The 14,635-nt window shown below is 41.4% G+C and overlaps 1 pseudogene; it reads left to right on the forward strand.

The window, feature by feature from the left end:
- Positions 1–6,102: 6,102 nt before the first annotated feature.
- Positions 6,103–6,706, forward strand: LOC107525875 (nascent polypeptide-associated complex subunit alpha pseudogene; annotated as a pseudogene).
- Positions 6,707–14,635: the final 7,929 nt, after the last annotated feature.

Below are 14,635 nucleotides of genomic sequence, written 5' to 3' on the forward strand. Positions count from 1 at the left end.
ATGAGTCAGAGCGCCCTGTGGGCCAGAGCAGCCGGGAAAACTGCCTGCCCCAGGGACACCAGCCGGCAGGACGCAGAGACCCGGAGGGGACGGCCTGAAGGCAGGAGGGCTGGAGGCAAGGGTCTGGGTCAGTGAGAAAATCCCAGTCCCAACACGAGGAAATGGTAGGAGCTCAATAAATATTTGTGAAAACCTAGAAGACAGATTTTTAAAAAAGAAACAGATTAAAGTACTGAAACGGAGAAATCATGTGCAGTAATGTGGTATGGATCTGAGTTATTCTAATGAAGCTAAAATTAGCCAACTATATCCGAAGTACAGGTGTCGGGAACCAGAATGTGAGGGAGACAAACCATTAAAAACCATCCTGAAGGAACTCGGAAAATAAGATGCAGCATGTGAAGAAGCATCAGCTGTAACTTAATTAGTATAAATGCTTGTGTTTTTAAAAGCAGCAGAGGAGCAAAGATGAGAAAACAACAAAAAAGGTGCTACAAGCTCTGCTCGGTGTGGTTCAGTGGTTAGAGCGCTGGCCCATGCACAGAGGGTCTCAGGTTTGCTTCCCGGTCAAGGGCATGTACCTGGTTGCAGGTTCGATCCCGGGCCAGGTCAGGGCACATGAGGGAGGCAACCAATCCATGTGTCTCTCTCACATTGATGTTTCTCTCTCTCCCCCTCCCTCCCTTCCACTCTCTCTAAAAATCAATGGGGAAAAAATATCCTCGGTGAGGATTAACAAAAAACAAAACCAAAAAAAGGTGCTATGAAAGCACAAGATAGAGGAGTAAAACACACTGAAGCTTCTACAAATAAGATTCATGGGGAAGACCCATGGGAAGGGCAACTTCTATTTTAAAAGACGCTCCTTACATTTCAGGATGAAGAGGGCGACAGGCTGGAAACAGACATGAGCACGTGAGTGCATCCTCGGGGGTGGGGCAGGAGAGAAATCACGGCCACGCGGCAGGACTGCCGAGCCTGGGAATCTCTCTGCGACACCGTCGGGGTATGAGGAGAACCTCGACCCTGGGCAGATGTGCCTAAATCCGCTCTTCTAAGCAAAATATATTGTGGTGCACAGAGGAACTTCCGTCAAGGGATTTGGGAAGATGCTCGCCACAAGCGAGTCGTCCAAGACAGCTCTAGCTGGCAAATTCCACTCAGGGCCCCTAAAGAAAAATCGCACCAAGGCCCAACACTGCGTAAAGTGAGGGAGAGAGGCCAGCGGACACCATCTCATCTGACGGGGTCCACACTCATGACACCTGGGAGGGGCCTTCCTGACAGCCCTCTCTGTGTCCCCGAGAGTTACCGTGATTTACTGCCATCTGGAAGCCGCAGAACAAAGAGGTCGGGCTCATCCTTCCTGCGGTGCCTGCGGGTGGGGCACAGGAAAGGAGCTCAACACGGATTTCTTCAGTGACGAAGGAAAATCACCCCGGCCAGAAAGGCAGTGAGTGTCAGCCTCAGTGAGTGTCAGCCTCGAACACTGTGACAGCGCCAAGGTGCAAGTCCTAGGGAAAGAAAGTCAGAGCGAACTGTACTCCAGGCCTGAGGCTGAACATGGTTACACACTTGTTTGTTTTTTGTTAGCCAGCTGGGGATTATTTATTTTGCTATTTTTAGGTCCAAAAATCTTAGCCTTCTCTCCCTACCACTAGCTGTTTTGAAGTTAGAAAACGGAGCCAATTTAAATATTGGCCCATGGAAAACCTCCCAGGGACAGGTGCTCTCGAAAGAAAAAATAGGTTTGAATTCAAAAAGCAAACAAACAAGAAAAAAACCCACCTATTTCAGGATGGTATGCATTACAAGTTTATGAGCTTTATGTTACAAATTTGAAGACAGTCTCACAGAAATTAAGTTTAGGTGTTAATTCTCAAGGTAAACATAAAGTAGAAGAGTTCACTGCAAGGGCAAGAATCCTTTTCTGATTCCTTCTCAGCCAGACCTTCCCCTGTGAGACCCCATCATGTTGATTTCCTAAATTTCAGAGGTAGTCACATTTCAGTTAAACAGAAAAAGATTTTTTTCAAAGCCAAATAAGAAGTTTTTTTAAAGTGATCTTTGCCACATTTTCCCTCCACTGATAACAACTGACATTTATTGAGCAAGAACTTGGCAAAGCACTTTGCATTTTTTCATTTCACTTAAACCTCACAAAGCCATATGAGGGACCTGAACTATGGAGAAATCAAGAAATTTCCTCAAAGCCACATAGTTAATAAATGGTTCCACAGTTTGTGATCTTAAGGCACTCTATTCTGCTCCGTTAACATGGACAATTGCACGCTGCCCAGGAAAAGTAGAGCAACGAGAAAAACTCATGATCCTTCCAATCAATTCCCTTTTGATATTTTATAAGCACTTATAAAACATTTTATTATGTAAGAAATTCAAACATATATAAATAGAATAAATCCCCATGTATCAGCACACAGTTTCAACAATTACCAGTATCCTGTCATTCTTGCATTATCCTTACCGCTATCTACATTTCACTCAATTATTTTTGTGCAGTTTTTTTGAGGCAAAATATACATTCATTGCAATGAACACAAATTTCAGCTGTACAATTTGATAATGGGTACATGCACATAATCCACAGTTCTCTTATGATTCAGAACATTTCCATCTCCCCACACAGTGCCTCCATGTTCCTTCCCAATCACTCCTCCCCATCCCCAGAGGCAACTGCTGTTACTGGCTTTCTGGGTTTTTTCCACCTTAGATTAGTTTTGCCTCTTCTAGAATTTCTATAAATGGAATTACACACAATGTCCTCTTGTGTCTGGCTGCTTTTGCTCAGCATGTTTTTGAGGTTTATCCAATGTTGTTGAATGTGTCAGTGGTCCATTCCTTGTCTGACTACACCACAATTTGTTTATCCATTTTCCTATTGATGTACATCTGGGATGTTTCCATTCCGGAGCTATGATGAATAAAGCTACTGTGAACATTCTTTTTGTGAACATGTGTCCCATTTCTCTTAGGAGTGGAATTTCTAAGTCAAAGGGTAGGTGTGTATGTTTGATTTTTATGTGAAACTGCTAAACCTTTTCGCAAAGTAGGTGTACTATTTTATATTTTTACTAGCAATGTATAAGAGTTGCTTGCAGATTCACCAACATCTGAGCCATTCTAATGGGTGTATAGTACTACTTCATTGTGGTTTCAATTTGCATTTTTCTGATGACTAGTGATGTTGAGCAACTTGTCCTGTACTTGCTGACCATTCATATATCTTCCTTTGTGAAGTGTTGTTGGTTTAAGATTTTTTGTATATCTTTTTAAAAGTGGGTTGTCTTTATTATTAAATTGTCAAGTTCTTTATCTACTCTGGATACAAGTCCTCTATTAGATACACATTTTGCACTTCTTCCAGGCTATGGCTTGCTTATTTTCTTTTTTAAAATAAAATTTAAAAAAATTTTAACTCATTTTTAGTATTTTAATTACAGTTGACATACAATATTATATTAGTTTTAGGTGTACACCTCAGTGATTAGGCATTGTATGACTGTGATCTTTCTGATAAATTTAGGACCCATCTGACACCATACATAGTTATTAGAATATTATTAACTATATTCTTTATGCTGTACTTTACATCCTCATGCCTATTCTATAACAACCAATTTGAACTTCTTAATCCCTTCACCCTTTTCACCCAGCCCCCAAACACCCTCCCATCTGGCAACCTTCAAAATGTTCTCTGTAACTATAAGTTTGTTTCTATTGTTTCTCCATTTACATTGCTTTAGGGTCATTTGTTGATAGATATGTATTTATTGCCATTTTATTGTTCATATTTTTTATCTTTTTCTTCTTCTTCTTATAGAAGACGCTTAAATACTTCATGCAATACTGGCTTGGTGGTGATGAACTCCTTTAGCTTTTTCTTGTCTGGGAAGCTCTTTATATGTCCTTCAATTCTAAGTGATAGCTTTGCTGGGCAGAGTAATCTTGGTTGTAGATTCTTGCTTTTCATCACTTTGAATATTTCTCGCTAATCCCTCTGACCTGCAAAGTTTCTGTTGAGAAATCAGCTGACAGTCTTATGGGAGCTCTCTTGTAGGTAACTAACTGCTTTTCTCTTGCTGCTTTTAATATTCTCTCTTTGTCTTTAGCCTTTTGCATTTTAATTATGATGTCTTGGTGTGGGCCTCTTTTTTTTTTTTTTTTTTTAATTAATCCTCACCTAAGGATATTTTTTCCATTGATTTTTTAGAGAGAGTGGAAGGAAGGGAGGGAGGGGGAGAGAGAAAGAAAAACACTGATGTAAGAGACACACATCGATTGGCTGCCTCCCACATGTGCCCTGACTGGGGCCAGGGATCGAACCTGCAACCCAAGTACATGCCCTTGACCCTTTGTTGCGCAGGCCAATGCTCTAACCACTGAGCAACACTGGCCAGAGCTGGGGTAAGGCTCTTTGTGCTCCCTGGACTTGTATGTCTATTTCCTTCACCAGGTCAGGGAATTTTTCTGTCATTTTTTCAAATAGGTTTTCAGTTCCTTGCTCTCTCTTTTCTCCTTCTGGCTCCCCATGATGTGAATGTTGATATGCTTGAAGTTGTCCCAGAGGCTCCTTACATTATCTTCATGATTGGGTATTTTTTGCTTCCATATATTACAAATTGCTGATTTGATTCTTGGCTTCATCTACATTACCTTGGGGAGAACTAACATTTTACCAACATTGAGTCTTTTCAATCCATAAGGATGGTGTCTCTTTCCATTTATTGGAATCTTTATTTTGGCAAGACTGAGCCTCATTTTACCTGACAAAAACAAAGTTTTTTGTGTTTCTCTTTTTAAAGAAGCATTTAGTTGAGACATAATTGATATACAAAAAAACCCTGCACATATTTAAGGCATGCAATTAATGAGCTTGGACATATGCATACACCCATGATACTACATTGGAACCTTTAAAAGAAAAAGTGTTATCACAAATATCTTATTCCAAGATTAAAAGTGCTTTCTATTCCACTCTAACCCTACTCAAACACTTATTAGTTATTCTATTATTTTAGTCAGAGATTACCTCAAAAAATAGTAATACAGTTAACCCTTGAACAACATGGGTTTGAACTGCATGGTCCACTTATATGCAGATTTTTTTCAACTGACCCACAGTTCAAACCTATGTTCTTCAAGGGTCATCTCCGTGGCTGGGAATCTAAGTATCGGAGGGCCGAGTGTAGTTATATGCAAATTTTCAGCGGTGCAGAGGGCACCCCCTAACCCCTGCATTGTACTAGGGTCAACTGTAATTCCAAACAGGGAAAAATGCATTCCCAAAAATGTAAATAAAGAAAATATATATTAGCTAATCAAGCAAGATGTCTACCACTATGTTAAAAAAATATTTTTTGTTTGTTTAGTGTGTACAATTTTTTTAACATTGTGTTAAAGGGGTGGTCACAATCTATTTGAGAGTAGGAGAAACTAGTCACTAGATTTTAGGGCCTGAAGTATTGGGCAACATAAGTTTAAAAAAAAAAAAAAAGTAGATACTGGCTGAAAGATAATGGAAAGTAGAAACCCCGGCTTCCTAATAATAGCACAAGATAGCCTTTCTAGTTAACGTCTTAAAAATAGTCAAGTGTGATTCGTTAAAGAGAAAAAGCATTGGCCAGAGTGACTTGTGATATCTTGCACTCTAGTGTCACAAGTCAACTCTCTTCTAACAGTGCAAAGACCAAGAAACGAGATATAAGTAGTTCTGTGATAGAAAAGGGAGAACCCTTAGCACAGAACTAAGGGAGTAAGGGTTCCACCTCAGTGGTACTTTTTATGGTCAATGCCTATGTGGTAAATTAATGAGATTAATGGGGCATTAATGAGATATAAATTTTGGATGTGATCTAGGTACATCTTTTCCTTTGGGAATAAAAGATACTTCAGAGATAACCGAATCAAATTTTAAAACTACTTTCTTTAATGTGCAGTAGAGATGACTTTGGCTAGAAACAAGAGCTTGACAAAATATCAATCTTTAATAATTTAAAAAAACATCCTAATGTTTGAAATAGATGAATGGAACTATTAAAATATTCAGTACTCGGCCATCTCGGTCTGTGTTCCCCACACAACATGCCCAATGAAGCCACAGAAACAGTCCCTGCTACAGAGCAGGAGTTGCCCCAGCCCCAAGCTGAGACAGGGTCTGGAAGAGAATCTGACAGTAATGCATCAGTACCAGAGCTCGAGGAACAAAATTCCACACAGGCAAACACATAAGCCCAGGAGGCAGCAGCTGAAATCGATGAGGAACCAGTCAGCAAAGCAAAACAGAACCAGAGTGAAAAGAAAGCACAGAAGGCTACATCCAAACTGGCCTCGACAGGTTGCAGGGGTTATTAGGGTCACTATCTGAAAATCCAAGAATATCCTCTTTGTCATCACAAAATCACATGTCTACAAGAGTCCAGCTTCAGATACCTACAGAGTTTTTTGGGAAGCCAAGATTGAGAATCTATCTCAGCAAGCCCAGGAAAAGGTGAAGTTTGTCTCAGACATTCAGGAAAACACAGACTCCAACTGTCCAAGAGGAGAGTGAAGAGGAACAGGTTGATGAAACAGGTGTGGGAGTTAAGGACATAGAATTAGTCATGTTACAAGCAAATGTGTGGAGTCCAAGCCCTGAGGAACAACAGTAATGATATTTGTAAATGCTATTATGGAATTCACACTGTAACCATCTTTTGTTTTTTCTTTTCTGGTGTTTCCAAAGAGTAACTGCAGCTTGGTTTGAAATTTGTAATGTTTCTATCATTAATAAAGTTATGGCTCTCTCATAGATGTTTCTCTCTTTTTCCCTTCCTCTCTAAAAAATCAGTAAAAAATATTTTTTAAAAAGTTATAGTTTCTTGTGGGTAAAAAATATAAAAATAAAAATTAAATTAAATATTCAGTACTCACAAAAGGTATCCAGCTTCAACAATATAGTCTACATTTTAAATATCTGCTATTTAAATATGCACAATCAACTCAAATTAGAATCATTAAAAAATCATGACAAATCCCCAAAACAGACTCTGTGTGTGTGTGTGTGTGTGTGTGTGTGTGTGTGTTGGAGATAGAGGTAGGGTCACAGAAAGGAAATCTGCTTGTTAGGTATTTTCCACATTGAAATCTTTTAATTTTTCTATAAAAGAAGGATTGGACTGACAATACCTAAAAGAAATGTTGCCAGGCCTGGAGAAATATGTACTATGACTTTAAAATAAACACGAAAGGGCCAGGTCATGGTCATGCACATCTATGGATTACTCATACTTCCAGAGCCTCTCCCTGGCACAGCTGTGGAGTAGGCAAAATTTATCTTTAGATCCTCCTACTTCCCCTTCTGGGCGATGGTCCTCTCTTCTAGGTCCATCCAGGGTGCTCAATGCCTCATGCTGTCCAGGGCAGCACCACACCCTGGCCAGCCCTCCTTGGAATGTGGCCTTTTCACCCCTCTACTTCACCCCAACCCTCCAATTCAGTTCAACTGGGAGGAAAGCAATGTTGTAAATGAATTCACACCGGTGTGTAAGTGACTGATATTTTTTTATTTCTCCCATGTGTACTGGCATTCTAAAAGTTTATTAAGCTCAAGGAATGTGTTCCTTAGGAGGAATGTTCTGCGGGTCAACCCTCCCCCCAAAATGTAGAGAGGTCTGGGTTTCTTCAAACCATGTATGTACCATCAGACTGGCAAAGGCCTTCATCTGGCCAGGCCTCATCACCCCTAATAGAGGTAAAGTCACTACCCCCATTGATTCTTGAGTAAAGGGCTGGTGAATAACCAGCTGGCAGTTGCACAGATTTTGAAAAACCGATGGAAAAGTGAAATGTACGTCTAAAAATAATGTTATTCTAAGTTTCCGCTTCTCAGTGTAAGATAAAACAGAATGATCAACAGGGTGCCAAGACCATCCAAAGGGGAAAGGGCCGTCTTTACAACAAACAGTGCTGGGAAAACTGGATATTCACATGCAAAAAGGGAAACTGGACCCATACCTTATATATAAAGTAAAACTTAACTCAAAATTACCATACAAGATCAAGTTTATAATATAAAAATGTACTTCCAATTTTTAAATATGTTTTTATTGACTTTAGAGGGAGAGGAAGGGAGAGGGAGAGCGAGAGAGAAACATTGATGTGGGAGAGAAACATCGATCAGTTGCCTCCCATATGCACCCCAACCAGGACGTACCCCGACCGGGGACCGAGCCTGCAATCTGGGCATGTGCCTTAACCAGGAATCGAACCAGCGAAACTTTGGTCCACAGGACGACACTCAGCCAACTGAGTTACACTGGCCAGGGCATGTACTTCCAGTATTTTTAATACCTAAAACTAATAAAAAGTGATTCTTCCCCCTTGACTCTGGGACATGCAACCATGGAACTTCCAGGTCTCCCTGGATCTGGTTTAACAGCACATTGTTCGGCTGCACTGGGTGGGGGTGGACATAGTGGACAGAAGGCCTGGAAGCTCTGCAGACCCAACTGCTGACCCCCCGCAGCATTCATAGCCACCCCTTCAGAGGAGCCAGGGGCCCTTGCACAGCAGCTCTGTGAGCATTGCTTCCCAAGCACAAGTCTGAAAAGGGCTTTCCCCCTTCTCAGATTAACTGTGCTAGAGCCTCCAATATTCTCTCTGCAGTGGACAATCAGATTTAGTACATATTACAAAGATTCTCTCCTTGACCAACCTTTAGCCAGACTCCTCTGAACCCTCTTCTCTAGAGGCCTCGACTTGCTTAAGTCAAGCTCCTCATCCCCCAACTTTGATGTATGTGTCCTTGACCTGCCGTTGCCAAGAATCCTTTAAGTTGCAAGTCCTCCACCCTTGATGTCTCCTCTTGGTATTTCCATCCACTGAGCCCTTCACTCCACTTGTCCATTGTTAATTTCCCGGCTGTCCTTACTGTATTTGGGTTGAGTCCCATCTCTTTCCTCTACTGCAATGCTCTTACTACAATAGTCCTAATAGTCTCCCTTACCATTTTAACAAGTGTCAGAATAATTTTTTCTTTAACATAGATGGGCAGGAACCTTGGAAGTTTAAAAATTTTAGCTTTTCAAAACCAATAATGCCACAAGGGCTATAGCTACTGGCAAAGTAACCAACAACTTATCCAGTCATCTGATTGGTTGTGGTAAATAAAATCCAACTGTGACTGAACCCACAGGTTCATAACCTTCTAAAAGCTAGAAAATTTCATGATTACATCTGAGCTCTCTTGGGAGAATGGAAAAGAAATTATTCGTGGTGATTTAAAAAACCATGCCTGCCCGGCCGGGCGTGGCTCAGCAGTTGAGCGTCGGCCTAGGATCCAGGAGATCACAGTTCAGTTCCCAGTCAGGGCACATGCCCGGGTTGTGGGCTCAATCCCTGGTTGGGGGCATGCAGAAGGCAGCCGATCAATGATGACTCTCATCATTGATGTTTCTCTCTCTCCCTCTCCCTTCTTCTCTCTGAAATCAATAAAGATATACTTAATAAATAAATTAATAAATTAATTAATAAAAGCCATGCTTAATTCTTGATACACCATTGATGGCAATCCAAACCCTAGATCCATTTACTATCTCTACCAGTCTATCCCACCCCAGAGCCAACACACTTCTACCTACCCACCCTGCACACTCATACCTGCTGCTCTTGTTGTGAAATGGGCACCCCCACCCTGCCCCAGCTTTCCCCTCCACTTTGTAGGCTAAGTACACACGCCTTGGGTTCTCAGGGCCGTGGCCCCAGGCAGAGTCTGGAGTCTCCTCTGAGGAACCGGAGGAGGTGGCTGACGCTGCAGGCAACATGAGACCCTGTCTGTGCTTAGAAAGGAAAACGCCCAGGACGTTGGTGTGTGTCTGTCTGCATGACTCATTGGAGGAGCTGTCTCTTTGGGAGGAAGTGGGGAGCAGACTCTCCAAATCCCATTTAGGTACATTAAGGGATGGAAAACCACTTTTAAGAAACAGGAAGGCAAAGGCCAGAATCTCTCCCCGGGCGCACGACTGCTTTTTGCATTCAGCCTGCAGACTCCTTCAGAAAGAAACAATCTATTCCCTTTACACAATGAGAAAGAAGTGTGTCTCTGTTGTTTGCCAAGGTGTCCCGGGGAAGATGGGTGGCTCTCACGAACAGAAAGTAACTGCCTTTCATTTGCATCACATCTAACCTCCTGTAGGGTAAATAATGGACCATGTTTTAGAAATGTGTCTGGAAGTCTTTGTTTCATCAGAGATGCTTTACACTTCGTATTAGCAGGTCTTCCTTTGGCCCAAGGCCATCTGGGTTTCCAGAGCAAGAGGTGTCAACTGAATAACGTAAGTGAGCCAATTTGTCTTAATAAACTTTATTACTAACTTCCTGACCTGGATTATAGGCCCACAATTAGTTGGTTTCTAAATAAGAATGGTATTCAGTTTTAAAAAATGATAATCATTTTTTTAAAAATTTATTTTGAGAGAGAGAAAAAGGGAGATGGAGAGAGAGCAACATCGATCAGCCGCCTCCTGCATGCCTCCTACCCAGGATTAAGCCCACAACCCAGGCATGTGCCCTGACCGAGAATCGAACCAGCAACCTTTCCGTAAACGGTGACGACACCCAGCCAACTGAGCCACACCGGCCAGGGCATGACTTCCATTTTTTGGACTAAAAGGTACTACAACAGTGATTTTTTAAAAATATACATATCTTTATTGATTTCAGAGAGAGGAAGGGAGAGGGAGAGAGAGAGTTGAAACATCAATGATGAGAGAGTCATTGATCGGCTGCCTCCTGCACGCCCCCAACTGGGGATCGAGCCCACAACCTGGGCATGTGCCCTGACCGGGAATCGAACCTTGATCTCCTGGATCCTAGGTTGATGCTCAACCGCTGAGCCACGCCCGGCCAGGCTACAACAGTGATTTTAACTACATTACATGACATTGCATACAAATGTATTTCAAAACAAAGAACTCTATTTCTTAGTTATCTGCATTACATGATTGAGTCTTTGTTCCCAATTAACTATTTAATGTTATCTGTCTTTATGCATCTAATGGGTTTTTCAGATGAATAATTTAATCTAATGTTCCCCTCTGTTAAAAAAAAAAAAAGAAGAAAAAGCCAGAGCTTGTTATGTGCTAAATCTAGCTTAATTATATTTGTTTTTTGTAAAATGTATTAAATAAAGCTGAAGGGAACATATTTGGGAAAAGCCTGTTCACAATGACTTCACTACCTTCTTATTAATTTTTTTAAAACTCAAGCTTTACTTTTTTTTCTCTTGTGTTATAAATTAATTTACTGAAAAACAGATCTGGTTCTCATTCGCAACCCAGCTTTAATTCAGAATAAGCTCTTAGTCACAGAACTTCAGACACAAAGTCAGTCTTAGCCATGGAGCATGCCCAGGGCGAAGAGGAAAACTGAGACAAGGAAAGCCTATTAGAGAACAGGACCATCAGGCTGATTAAGTCAAGCATCATGAGGGTACATGTTTCACTTCCAGAATTCTGTATGATCCTAACAAAGTCCTCGGAGGAAAATTACATCCTATATTGATTTATCTCTGACTCAAAATTTTATTAAAACTAGCATTAGCTAACAATCAATTTCCCTGGAAACTCTGCATCAAAATTGATGGTACCTATGTCATCCAAGACAAAGAAAGGCTGCGGAAATGTTCTAGATTAAGGGAGACATGATAACTGATCCTTTACTAAAGAAAAAAGTGCTTTAAAGGAATGTTAGAGCAATGAATACAACTGGAATACAGATATGGAATAGGTGTATTATATAAATATTAAGTTTTCTTTAGTGTTAACTGTGCTGGATTAGTAAGGGAATCTCCTTATTCTCAAAAAATACACACTGAAGCATTTAGAAGAGTTACAGTGAGTTCCTCTCAAATGGTTCAGAAAAAGAAATTGTGTGTGTGTGTGTGTGTGTAGGGAGATAGTGCGTGCACATGATAAACTAATTGGGTGAACCAGATGAAGCTGGTGGGGGTCATATGGGTTTTCTTTGTACTATTCTTATTCTTGCAACATTTCTGTAGGTTTGAAATTACAGATGCTCCTCAGTTTATGATGGGGTTATGTCCTGATAAATCCACTATAAATTGAAAATATCATAAGTCGAAAATGTACTTAATACTACACTGTAGAGTAAGGGTTGTTTGCCCCAGGATGGTGTGGCTGACTAGGAGCTGTGGAACACCTTGACCCAGTGTTTGACCAACTGGGCACCATGGCCTACCCAAGCCTATATGTGAAATTATATAAAATTAAGCACCACAGTACTGGAAATAGGGTGTTCAGTTTCAGCATTGTTTAAGCCACTGTGGGAAAATGGAGATAAAGCTTAGAGTGCTCCCTGTCCTCCAGAAAAGGAGATGTGGAGACGAACCTGTACTAGCTACCCATGAAACAACTATAGAATAATTTTAAAAGGACAGAGTGAAAGCCTCATGCCCAGGTACAGAGCGCTTGGATTCAAAGGATTCAAAGCAGGTGAGAGAGGTGGGGTTCAGAGACAAAGGAGTGGGAGGGATTGAAGGGTAAGGTTTCCCTGGGGAGTAGGGACCAAGGTTCCTTCAGATGAGCTCAATTAACTCTTTCCTGTTCCCAGTCTTTTTACTTTTGGGGAGTTTTTAAAACAAACCAAGAAACAAAACAAGCCCCAAAAGTACCATTATGTGATAGGGCTTTATGCCCTACTCAATGAGCATCCTCAGTTAATAAATCCAGCAGATTTACAAATGAGCTTTCATTCTATAAAGGGCTACAGAATTGAAGTCTTGGTGTACAGTTTTCCAATTGTCTTAATTATTTAAATATGTGGGGAACTTCTATTTGCTTTTAATACGAAAGCCACAGAATTAACTATTTTAAATTCAGTATTTTTCAGTCTGTAAAAGTTTTCGGACCTTTGAAACTTTATTATGGGCCTGTTATTTTATGACTTTGCCGTGGTTTTCTTAATTAAAAATCCAAGCATAATTTAAAAAGAGAATCTAATCGCTATATCTAATTACCAAAGAAAAAAGTTTAAGTACTGACATTATGGCATTTAACTTAAACACAACTTTTAAAAATAATGACTCCCAGGTGGACAGGAAGTTGCCATTAGAACAGCTGGAGTTGAAAGAAGCTTATATTAAAGAATCTCAGCTTAATACATGTTAACTTTTCAAATTGCATTTGTAAACTCAATCTTAAAAGATCAGGGAAAATTGTGGAATTCCAGGCCTTTGACTCCTTTTTGTTGTTAATACTCATGGCTCTTCCACAAGAGAAATAAAATTCTGTGCCCCTACAGGAGACATCAAACCCTCATTAAAATCTGCAGCTGCTGAATATGAGTCAGTGGGACTCACTGAGCAGTCTTCTTATATTACTTCTGCATGTGCCAGTAGGGTAAAGCCTTGTATGTATTATTAATAAGTATTTATTCATCTAACAATAATTTATTACCTGCCTATTAGGTGTTAAACTGCACATAAATGTTTGTTGAACTGAAAATGAGTTAGGCAAGTAGATTGCTAAGACCAGGCAAACATGTGCAGTTTCTTTTTTTAGACCCTATTTGTAGACCCTATTACAAATGTCCCCATTCTCGCCACCCCCATCCTTTGCCCTCCTCTACCCAGCCCTTGCCCCTCCTTCCCTCTGGCTACCACCACACTGTTGTCTGCGTCTATGGGTTATGCATGTATGTTCTTTGGCTAATCGCTTCACCTTCTTTCCTCCAGTCCCCTCCTCCCCCCTACCATGTGCAGTTTCACAGGGAGCCTTCTGGGATGCCTCAGAGGTCAGCAGGAAAGACCCCACAGGTGCTCTATCCAGTGGCAAGCCTGGAAGTCACTGTGGCCAGATTCCGCTGATTCAGAAAGAGCACCTGGCAGATACTGAGGCTGCACTGGACACTTTAATAATACTCTCTTTCTTGGAACTCTCTCCCTCAGCTTTTCTGATGCCACTTTCCCCTGGTTCTCTTTTCTCTGGCTTCTCTCTTCCCACTCCATGTCAAGGTCAGGTCAGGCCTCCTTGGAGAGAGCTCTCTTCTCTTTCAACACACTCTCCCAGGGTATAGTTATCCACGCCATCGCTTCCATGTGGCTGATGATTCCCACTTCCCCACTTCAGCCTAGACCTCTCCTCTGCGATGCCAGTCAGTGGAGCTGGGGCCCCACCTCTTGGGTATCTCTTTTTTTCTTTTCTTTTCTTTTCTTTTCTTTTCTTTTTTCTCTTCTTTTCTCTTCTTTTTTCTTTTTAAATATATCTTTATTGATTTCAGAGAGAGGAAAGGAGAGGGCGAGAGAGAGATAGAAACATCAATGATGAGAGTCATTGATCGGCTGCCTCCTGCACACCCCTAACTGGGGATCAAGCCCGCAACCGGGCATGTGCCCTGACCGGGAATCGAACCCTGATTGCCTGGATCCTAGGTCAACACTCAACCACTGAGCTACGCCCGGCCGGGCTCAGGTATCTCTTAAATGTCTCAGAAATCTCAAATGCACCATGGCCAAGGCAGGGTTCATCATGACCCTCACCTACTCTCCCACCAGCTGCCAGCAACGCCCTCTCTACCCTCACGCCCTGACCTTCCCAGTTCGGAAAGTCCCTCCATTGAC

The sequence above is a fragment of the Miniopterus natalensis genome, chromosome 1, assembly GCF_054644295.1.
Source record: "Miniopterus natalensis isolate mMinNat1 chromosome 1, mMinNat1.hap1, whole genome shotgun sequence".
Taxonomy (NCBI): Eukaryota; Metazoa; Chordata; class Mammalia; order Chiroptera; family Miniopteridae; genus Miniopterus; species Miniopterus natalensis.